Genomic DNA, 11,888 nt, shown 5'->3' with positions numbered 1-11,888 from the left:
TGCCCAAGTTGAAGTTAATTTCTTTGTAACCCTTTTGTAAAAGGTTACAAAGAAATTAGGTTCAACTTTTGCACCTGCTGCTGTAACCCTTGCTTGGCAAAATTCGTCCCCGCTGATTCGCGGATTTTACCGCGATTTTGCGAGATTCGCGGATCGCGAAATTGTGGAAAATCCGCAAATTTGCCCGCGAAACGGATTTTACGCCCACCCTTACCTTTCACCCCTGCTATTCGCCCTGGTGCTGGAGCCGCTGGCGGCACTGATTAAAAGTACAGCAGTTCTGAAAGGTATTAGCTGGAAGGACGGATGGGAAGACCGTGTGTCGCTGTATGCCGACGATATGTTGGTATATCTGACGGACCCAGAAAGAAGTGTGCCGGCACTGCTGTCGCTATGCGACGAATATCGCGTGACGTCGGGATACACACTAAACTGGTCGAAATCAGTCCTATATGTTCTGAAGGGACCGGCGCCCACACTCGGCAGGGACTGCTGGCTCGAGATAGTCACGACCTCCTTCAAATACCTTGGCATATATATCACTGACAATCCGACGGAATTCTATGACAAGAACCTAAAACGACCACTAGACCGGCTTCGAACCGATGAAAAACACTGGGCGCAATTGCCACTCACGCTTCTTGGCAGGGTGGCACTCTACAAAATGATGGCCCTTCCCAGATTCCTCTATGCCCTAGAAAACTCACCCTACCCGGTCACACCACGATACTTTGAACAAGTAACGGCGTTAGTGACTAACCTGCTATGGAGTGACCGACCTGCACGTATTGCCCATGCCAAGCTGAATAGAAGCCGGTACGAAGGAGGAATTGCACTGCCAAACCTGCAATTATATTACTGGGCTGCCCAACTCAAAATAATTAACCAATGGATCCACGCACCCCGGGATGACCCAGCTTACAGGGCTGACTGGGCTCAACTGGGCACCGACGGCATGCTTTCAACGCTATACAATAGAAGCCAAGTGACAGGACTATTACACCCAGCGAAACACACGATAGCGATATGGCACAGCGCGCAAGCAAGGTTGGGTTGGAAGGACATAATCACTAAACTTACCCCACTCTGGGACACCAAATCACTCGGACAACTAAGAAAGAGTAAAGGGTTTACGCAATGGGACAATATAGGGATATCGACGATGGGAGATTTATGGGACAAAGGGGCGGTAATCCCCTTCACTCAACTCCAACACCAGTATGCACTGGGTCTGACAGAAACATATCGATACATTCAGATCAGGCACGCCCTGCTGCAAGTACTTACAGCAGAGACTAACATCCCGGAGTCCTCCCCATTAGAGGACAGACTACTCACTGACTATATGCAACATAGCGCAACCTCCCTCACTTATAAAAAGCTAATAAACAACCTCACAGACCCCACACTGAAATTGCGCGAGAGATGGGTGGAGGAACAGGGCGCCATAGACGACTCGGAATGAAATGAAGCACTAGCGTCCCCAAGGGAAGTGGGCATCTCAGCTAGATTTAGACTAATACAAATAAAAATCCTACATAGGATGTATTACACGAGGACCACCTTACATAAACTTCAGAGAGCACCACATCCATATTGTCTCAGAAACTGCGGTGCAGAAGGTTCCTTGTTTTATACCCTGTGGGAATGCCCATTTGTAGCGGCCTACTGGCGCCAGGTACTATGCACGATTTCGCAAGCACTAGGGGTTTCGTTAACACCGGAACCGCGTAAGTGTCTTTTAAATATCTGGGATCCACATGACTTATCAAGGTATGGGTTGATCTGGACTACACTGGCCCTTGTGGTGGCGAAACGGGACATTGCGCAAAAATGGGGCGCAGCGGACCTACCTACGCTGGCGCAATGGAGCAGAAATATGGACTTACTAATGTTTACCGAAAGGGCAGTATATGTAGCAAGGGCCTGCCCTCGAAAGTGGAATAAAGTATGGTCTAAGTGGAATGTATATAGGGGAGAACTGTGTGACATGCTGCCTGAAGAAGAAGAAGCAGTCTCAGATGACGAAGAGGAGTGAAAAAAGGGACTGGGTTATTGATATTGCTAACTATAATGAGTCAAAAGCCGAATTGCTCCTCATTTTAATGTCATTATTAACCCTGACTAGGTATAATGGTGTGTTGGAATTATGACTGAAGGCTTGTAGTATTGTTTGTCAACGTGCATGGCTACCAACAATAAAAAGAATAAATATTGTTTAAAAAAAAAAAAAAGAAGAACACCGCAGTTTCTGAATTGAATCCCCTCTCCTTACATTATGCCAGAAATAGCCACTTTTACATATTATCATTTGTATAAATGATCAAAGCATACCCCTCCCAGATCTGCCTACACATACGAAGCGCCCCTACCCTTTTTGCGTATGCTTCTTCAAATTGGTAGGTCTGATCCAGCTTACAAAGCCACTGTTCCACTTTAGGCACCTTCTGGGATAGCCAATTTTGCAATGCCAACGATCTGGCTATTGCTATGGCCGTAAATACAAAATATTGCCTATGTTTTGGTAGCTGACTGATTTGATAAGAAAAGCCAAACAAGGACAGCTATGTTGATGGAAGGATTAGCATTGACATACAGAGACTGATAAACCTGAACACCTCACCCCAAAAATGTTGTAATCTAGGGCAAGTGAAGAATATCTGTGACCAGTCACCTGCCTCTGCCAGATTACACCTAAAACATGTGTTTGGGATTGAAGGAAACCATTTATGTAGTCTGAGGGGAGTATGATACATCATCCATCTTGAAAGAAAGGCCATCCTTTTAAAGTTGGCCGCCCTCAGAGCCCGATGCTCCAACTCGCACACTAATTGCCATTCCTGAATACTAAACAATCAGATTGCTGAACAATTTTAGGGAGCATTGTTTCAACAAGACTCCTATTTATGTCCTGAAGCAGTAGGCACTACCAATTGCCAATTACAGTTAAATTCATCTCAAGGCTGCTTTTAGGATTGTTCTTACCCTTTCACTGACTGTTTTATAAGAATTCGAGAGAAAGCTTGTTATCTGCCTGAAGCTTAACCAGAGATCACGGCCCAGAAGACCGCATTGCGCTACAAAAGCTTCACATGTTTTCAATTTAGTGCCTTCGTAGAAGTCACCTAGCTTTCTAAAGCCTAACATATTAAATGATTGCAATCCCTTACTCGAAAGTTGAAAACCCCATATTTCACAATCTTGGAGAGAGGTATATGCATGGCATGTTGGCACGTTGTAACATTTATCAAACTGCTGCATGCGATTTAGAAATATGATCACACTAATATCTTTTCTTTTTAGGTATTTTTAGGTGCGCAGAAATGCTGGTAACTTAATTGCACTTTCTGTTAACAAATGACTAAATAAAAAATTATCAAAATTTGAGGAAAGGGCCACTAGCTGCTTTATTAAACTAAGTAGCGCAGCTTGATAATAGGTAGCTAAATGAGGTAGTGCAAGCCCCCCTGATGGAGCAAGGATTCGCACGTTACGCGACTTGCTTATACTCATGAACCTCGATTAATCCAATATGTTTGTCTTACTAATTTTCCCCGTTATTCTGACATTTGGGTGTCCTAGCGATGCTTGCCTATGTGTTTACTAAAACATAATAACGCTTGCCACTAAAGATGGCCGCTGCTTTGCGGGAATTTAGTCTGCGCATGCGTTGGTCATACTCGCAGTTCTGGTGGGAAAGGTTTGCTCATGCGCAATACAGCTAAAATGGCCGCTTTGTTTCTCATATGCTCCGTGCTTGCAAAGCTGCTTTTGCAAAGCTGTCTGTTCCGCATTTACCCTAATGCTATAGTTAATATAAAGTAAAGGGGTATAGAGTAGCTAATCATGGTATACAGTGTACTCATTTTTTCCTGTATTTCTAAATTGTTTTCGCTTACTTTTCATGTATCGCATTTTCTGGGGCCTGAGGAACACTTGTGATTCCATATTGAACAGCCTTTCTGCGCATGACCGTCTTCTGCCGGTGGCATTGAAACAGTGCCAACCCGAAGTCCCAGCCAAGATGTGCCTGGGAAGATGCACCTTCGCCTAGCAGAAGAAGCTGATTTGTTCTCAATTGTATCATAATTCAAAGATGCTCTATTGTAATGTAGAAACTTAGGTCATGGGAACCCCAAAATCAATAGGCGGTCCCAGAGTATGCAAAGTGAGTCTTGTAGAAATGAAATGTGATTGGTGTGTTGACCTATCCTACTTGTGAACCGATTGAAATTGGGGATTCTGACACTTGCAACATTTGGGGGGTGGTATAATGACCGGAAAACAGTATAACTAGCCTAGGTTTAGCTAGAGAATTTGTCCGACTTGTCTGAATAGCTGACCTGTCACTGACCCAACGCACTCAATAGGTGACTGATACAGAGAGCTGCGGAGCACTCTGTCCGAAATTTCCATAGACTCAAGGTTTTTTTTTTATTGAGAAACCTTAAGTGCTGGCGCAGCACTTTGCTGCGGAATTCGAAAACCCAATCGGGGTTCTGACTGATAGCTGCAGAGAGGGTGGAGCGCAGGCGTTGCTTCCGAACTGCGGGTGCTGGTCTTACCTTGGTGGTCCTGTCCTGATCCTAATCTGGTCTTCCTGTCCTGTCCTGGGGTGTCCATTCTGCACCTGCTGTCCTACTGGCGACTGTCCTTCCTTGGGGTTTCTCTTGTCCTTAACTGACCCGTGGCCAGGGTTGGTCTTCACACCATACTAAGTAAATATAGTGCTGAAAAGTCTACTCTGCAAAATTCTATTTTTCCTTTCTTTTTTTTGCTTTAATAAAGTCATACTCTTGCATATTTTGAATTTCCATGCTTTCCGCAAAACTACTAAATGAAAAGCTCATACATTTTTGATTGTTATTCTAGCCTGTTCCTATTTTCTTTTAGGCACAATTCTCCACACCGTTTATGAAATATAGATGTATATAGCTGTATTTTATCTTTACCTCCTATTAAGCTGACTGAAATGATGTTTCTAGAATTATAGCGTGTTCCATTTTTACCTTCCCTATAGTTGTATAGTATTCCAGAGTCTCGCAATATAAACTAAAGTTCTTTTCCCTACCCATATATCAGGGGTATTTTTCCAATAGTGACTTTCTAGTGTGTTCCTAAATTTTCCCCATCTTTTAGTTATTCCATCTGACGCCCAATCTCTGAAATTTCTGATTAGCATGTTCCCTGTTCTTACCTTCCTTTAGATTCTCAAATGGTTGGACTGATTTATTTCCTTTATGGATACGTGCTCTTTGTAATCTTGGTTATCGATTGTTTACTTACTGTAAATCTTATGCTTTCTGAAACTGAATCTGAATTTTAGATAAAGGTTTTTTAACTTCTCGAGTTTGTGTTTATTTTCTGAGTGCAAATATAGAAAGTATTTTGGTATCTGCCTTTCTTTTACAGCTAGCTCCCTGATCCGTCGTGATCATAGGTACCCGTAACGGTGGATTGGTAAGTCGGGTACAGTAGAAATAAATAGGAAGGAACAAGGGTTACTGGTAGTAGAGTGTATGGTCACCTGATTAATAATAAATATGGTGAATTGAAATACATGGGCCCGATACGTGTATGGTAAAATTGTTGGTCGGGTGACCTGCGCGCTCAATCACCCCCGCTCTGCGTCTACTTGTAAAATAGATAGCTTAACCCGAGGTTTCTTTTTTGCCCAAACAAACTCACAGATCACTTTATCTACTTCATTAAAATATGAGATTGTTTTTTTTAAAGGGATATTTAAAAACAAAAAAATCAGCAAGGGATGTATCAACATCTTTACTAGGGAGACTAAACATATTATTGTCAGTGGTAAAAGCAACCATCTATCTAAAAAAATTTGATTTTATTAAGTGTTTTTACATAATTTAAGTGAAAAAGTTGAGAGAAGTCGGCTGTAACGTATAGGCCTAAATATCTAATAGCTCTTAAAGGCAGGAATTTTATCCCTTCAGGGAGATGGGCGCCCGAAGAATTAAATAATTAAAGAGGAGAAGCTCAGTTTTTGACAGATTGACCTTGTGACCCCCCAGCTCTGTAAACGTCTGGATTTCTCCAAGGGCCAACTGAATGTTCACCTTATCTGGGTTCAAGTACAAGATCAAATCATCGGCAAACAGCTTAATTTTTGCCATTCCTATTATGGGAGCCCAAATTAATATATTAGAGCCAATCTTTATTACCAATGCTTCTATAAAAAGAGAAAATGGAAGGGGGGAAAAGGGGCAGTCCTGCCTAGTACACTGCCTTGTACAAAAAAGAGATTGCCAACCTCACATTTCTTTTCTCCTCACAATTGAGGAAAACAAACCAAAATTACTATATAGTTTGTTCGGTATATCCACTTCATACCTTTTTCATTTTTATTTCATTATTTTTAGGTATTTCTTGTTTGAAAAAAACACAAAACATTTACACATTTGACACTTTCTACATAAATACAAATACATCAAAATTCAACACTATTCAACAATACATATATATACACTATACATTTCACAAAGACTTTTATCAACAATGAATTCGTTTTCACAAAATGCTCTCTGGTTAAATGTTTACCCAACGGACAAAGTCAACAAGAAAATATTTCTCATTCAATAAACAGCAACTTAATGCATTTCTGTTTTAAATGCAGAATGCATTAAGTTGCTGTTTATTGAATGAGAAATGTTTTCATTCAGCACTCTACAGTCTTCCTCAGGGACCAGGGGCAACTGTATTGTCGTAAAATAATCCACAAGAGCCTGGATGTTAACTAGCTGGGCTTCTGCACAGATCTTCCTAAAATGAGACACAAAAATGTCAGCTATTCTATCTTTATCGTTCACCAAGCTCATAGTGTTAGTATACCTTATTTGTGGGATTATTTGTCTACTCTGATGTGTTTTTGTTGACCAGGCTTGAAATGTAACAATTTGTTGGCGCTATTCGTAAACCTTTTGTTGAAATGCTTTGCTACCAGAGATCTCCTCAAGAATAAAAAAGTTTTTTAGTTGCTCTTTCGCCCTTAGTAGTTCCTGCTGGGGAGACTATTCCTGATAATCTTCGGAGGCCCTAGACATAAGAACTTCCCTACCTCGATCAACAGCCTTCTGAAGGCCTGCAATCTTATGTTACCTTAGTTTGGAGAGGTTCGCCCTGTATGCAAAAACTCGTCCCCTAAAAGTAGCCTCAAAAGCCTTCCAGACCATGAAACCTGATGCTGTGATAACATTTTCCTTAAAAAAACCATTGTATAAAGTCATGGGTTTTAGCAACCCATATTGAGTAAGAGAGCAATGTTTTATCAAAACACTACCTGCTATTATTTTTTTCCCTAGGGACGGGAAAATATGTTACAAAAGATACTAAGGAGTGGTCTTAGAATGAATTAGAAAAGTTAACAGATTCTCCTCTTGTAAGATGATTACCTATGAAAAAGAAATCCAGTCTGGATGCTGTTTTATATCTAGCTGAGTAGCACGTGAACTCAGTAAGTCCCGGGTGGTCAATCCGCCATAGATCTAATAGGGCAAAATCTTCTTTCATAAGTTTTAATACTCTTGCTGTCTTTGGATTTAATTGCTGCTTACCGTTATTGGATGAATGAATTCGAAAAGATAACAGATTCTCCTCTTGTAAGATGATTACTTATCAAAAAGAAATCCAGTCTGGATGCTGTTTTATCTCTAGCTAAGTAGGCCGTGAACTCAGTAAGGCCCGGGTGGTCAAACCGTCATTGATCTAATAGGGCAAAATCTTCTTTCATAATTTTTTTATAATCTTGCTGTCTTTGGATTTAATTGATGCTTACCCTTATTGGATGTATCCATTCCGAGATCTTGAATAAAAATAAAGTCCCCACCCATAACTATAAAACCATGAGCATTTGACAGCAGACCATAAATCTGTTTCAAGGCCTGCATGTCATAAAAAATTGTCCCATAAAAATTAAACAACACAAGGGCTACTCCACAAACTGAGACTTCGACCCAGGTCCATCTTGCTCCCTCATCTCCAATCACTTTTCCCAGCCCCCAGTCTAGCACAGAAGAAAGTAAAATACCCACCCCACATACTGCTGCATGTGCCAAAGAAAAAAATGCATGAGCATACTTCTTGGGGAGAGAAAGGTTAGGGTAATTAGACTTAAAATGTGTCTCTTGTGAAAAAAATCACCTAAGGGGAAAATGATCCTAGCCATTTCAACATCGCTCCTCTTTTCTGTACGTTTAAAAATCCATTAACATTACAAGAAGTTATCTTCAATGGTTGTGTCATATTTCAAAATAAACCATGCCACCATAACAAGTACATGATGTACTCTCTCCTATGCCATACTTCAAACTGTACTGTCTCTAAAGATAAGGTTACATATAGCCCCTTAGTGACATGGAAACTGCTGCATATCCCTTGACCCCTAAGCTTGATTATGTTATCTTGTTGATTGTCAACCCACGTTTGCCCGCTAATTAGCTGCCTATTTTTTTGTGATGCTTCACCCCCCCATCCCCAACACCCCTTCCCACACCGGGCTATCTGTGGAGGGAGGTAGCCCTTACCTCACCTCCCCAGCCCCCCAACGAACAAAGGTGCAGTTGGAGCAAGGATTCGCACGTAAAGCGACTTGCTTGTACTCATGAACCTCGAATAACGTTAATTAACTAATCAATTAGTTTGTCTTATTAATTAGCCCCTTTTCCGACATTATTGGGCATCCGAGTGAAGCTTGCTTATGTGTTTTCTAATCCTAATACGCTTGCAAAATAAAATGGCTGCTGCTACGCGGGAATTTCAACTGCGCATGTGTCGGTCATACCCATGTGACGTGACGTACTCGCAGTTTTGGAGGGAAGCTGTTCGCATCTGCGCATTAGAGCTAAGATGGCTGCTTTGTGTTCTCACATGCAAGAAGCTTGCATTGCTGCTTTTGCTAAGCTATTCGTTCTGCTTAATCCTAATGCTATAGTTTATTATAAAGTAATGGGTATAGAGTAGAAGTTCATGGTATACAGTGTATTCATTTTTTCTGTGTTCTAAAACTGTTTCTTTTCCATTTCAGGGTACATTACGAAATATGGCCTATTGTCCCTTGCTGCACTCCATCTTGCTTGAAACTGCGTCTGCGCGAGATCTGCGAGTCTCCACAGCAGTGACCTTTGAAATCCAGCCAGGGAGCTGACTGACGGAAAAGATGCTCCTGGGAACGTCACCTACTGAACTTTGGACACATACATTGTTGTATTGAATAAAACATCGATTGTTTGCGAGTGGAAAACTTCATGGGAGCCTGAGTTTAATAGGCGGGACCCTTAATTTGAATAAGAGACGGCAAAATTCAGAAATATTAGGGGGTGTGATGACCTGTCCTCTTCCTTGTCCAATCGAAATTGGGGATTCTTACACTTGCAACATTGGGGGGTGGTACACTGACCTGGAAAATAGTATAACTAGCATAGGTTTAGCTAGAGAAATTTTCGACTTGTCCGAATAGCTGACCTGTCACTGACCCAACGCACTCAATAGCTGATCGGGAACAGTGGTGCTGTGAAGCACTCTGTCAAAAGACTCGCTGTGAGGAAAATGATATTTTGCCTGACCAAATATGACCAAATATGTCCACTACATATACCCTATGTTACATGTCATGTGCATGTCACCCATGCATATTTCCCGTAGTGGCCTGAATCACTAGGCCTCTGCAATCATGTCCTGCAAGTCAAGTCATCAAGTCTCCCAAACATTAAGTTAGCATAAGGCCCATGTATTTGCATTGCATTGTGCACTGTTAAATAAATATTCTAATGAACCCATTTTGTGGCGCAGCCCGAGCCACTTTTCTGAAATAAGGGTGTTTCATGACTCCTGACACACTGAAGCTGCAGTTACGTCCCTCCGACCTCGCAAGAGGCCTGCCAAGACAGTATTATTTATGAATAACAGTTATCTGAGGAAAAGTACACAGAACCCGTCCGAGGGAGATAGGCCTAGCCATTCTGTCTCCATATAAGTAAATGACAGTGCTTGCACCCATAGAAAGCTCATGCAACGAATAAATATGCCCTCTCTGTCTTTTAGTGACGAACAACCTTTGCTTCTTTTGCTTGCTGACTCTAGATATCAGTTGTACTAGATGTGCTGGTCGCCTTGACATAAGAGATCTCTCTGCTAGGTTGAAAGTCAGCCTCCACCCAGTTACACGTCAATTGCACGTCATGCTCAAAGTTGCACAATTAGGGCACAGTTCGAGCTGGTCATGCCAACTCCTCCTCTAAGTACCCACCCACCTATGACACCTACCTATCACCTCGCTATGACTCATCAAAGTACACACCCTCATGTACACCCACATGCTCTTATCTCATTTTCTGTCTTGCGCCTGCTCCTATTTACAAGGAGTGAAAAGTATATAATATAATGTTTTGTTATTAAATGTTAGAAGACTCTTCCTGAACCTCTGTGGTGATGGAACATATTCTCCCTTTGACTCGAGTTATTGGAATAAAGCCCATTTTAACTCAGATACCACGGACTCTGCTTCTCACTTGATGCATGCTAATTGTTAATGCCTAGAAATTCAGACAGGGTAATAATTTATTTACCACAGCTGACCCAATCGGGGTTTTGGGGAGCTGAAGTGCTGGCGAAGCACTTTGCAGGGGAATTCGATAACCCAATCTGGGTTCTGACTGATAGCTGCAGAGAGGGTGTAGCGCAGGCATTGCAACTGAACTGCGGGTGCTGGTCTCAACTTTGGTGGTCCGGTTCTGATCCAAATCTGATTTTCCTGCCCGGTCTCTGACCTGCACTTGCTGGCCTACTGGCGTTTGCAACTTTCGGGGTTTCTGTCCTTAACTGACCCGTGGCTAGCGTTGGTCTTCACACCTTGCTAGGTAAATATAAATCTGCGTGGGAAACAAATAGTACCTTTGCGTCCCTTTTCTTACCCTTCCTGAATCTTGCTAGAGTCACAATTGCATATGTGCGTTTTCTCTCCCCCTCCTTTTTGAGACATTAATACATCGTGATTCTGGCTATTTTAGCATGACCCAATTTTCTCCTAACCTTTAGAATTGAACATAAAGAACTGTTCATGAAAATTAGGTGTTCCTTTTCTTTACCCTCCTTTAGCCGAACTAAAGTGGTTGCTCTGAATTATTAGCGTGTTCCAATTTCTTACCTTTCCCTTAGCTCATGGTTAAATCAGTGTCGTCATAATAAATGGTGTTCCTCTTCTTACCCACCTTGTTATGAGCAATCAAACTGTGATTTCTAGCATGTCCCTTATTTACCCCGTCCTTTAGAAGACACCTTTTTAAGTCTGATTTCTGTGAGTTCATTACAGTATGTTCCCTGTTCTTACCTTCCCTTTAGAATTCTAAATGGTTGGCATAATATATATTTTGCATAGTTGCACGCTTTTCATGTTTCTGGTTATCGATAGCTTGCTTGCTGTAAATCTTTGGCTCTCAACTCTTGATGAAGATTAGATAAAGGTTTTCAAAACTTCTCGAGTCTGTGGTTATTATAAAAGAGTGCAAATTTTATGGTAATTTTGACTTTTTGCTTATCTTTACAACTAACTCCCTGATCCATTGTGATCATAGGTACAAGTGACAAGGATTGGTAAGTCAATGGTATAGGAATCAGTAGTAATAAAAAGACTGGTAGTAGAGTGTAGGTTACCCGATTGAGTAAATATGGAGAACTGAATTATGGGCCCAGGTGTGCATTGGTAAAATTATAGTCGGGTGGTCTGTGCGCTCTATCAGTATTTTTCTAGTAGCAGATTAATGGTTAGGGATTAGTTAAGATAGGTAGGTAGGTAAATTGCTGCTAACTGTGAAAATTAAAATTACTGCTAAATAGGTATTGATCGATCAAATGTAAATTGTTTTGAGATGTTC

The sequence above is a fragment of the Lissotriton helveticus genome, chromosome 6 (assembly GCF_964261635.1).
Source record: "Lissotriton helveticus chromosome 6, aLisHel1.1, whole genome shotgun sequence".
In the NCBI taxonomy this organism is placed as follows: Eukaryota; Metazoa; Chordata; class Amphibia; order Caudata; family Salamandridae; genus Lissotriton; species Lissotriton helveticus.
The sequence above is the reverse complement of the archived record's forward strand: the minus strand, read 5'-3'. Positions refer to the sequence as shown.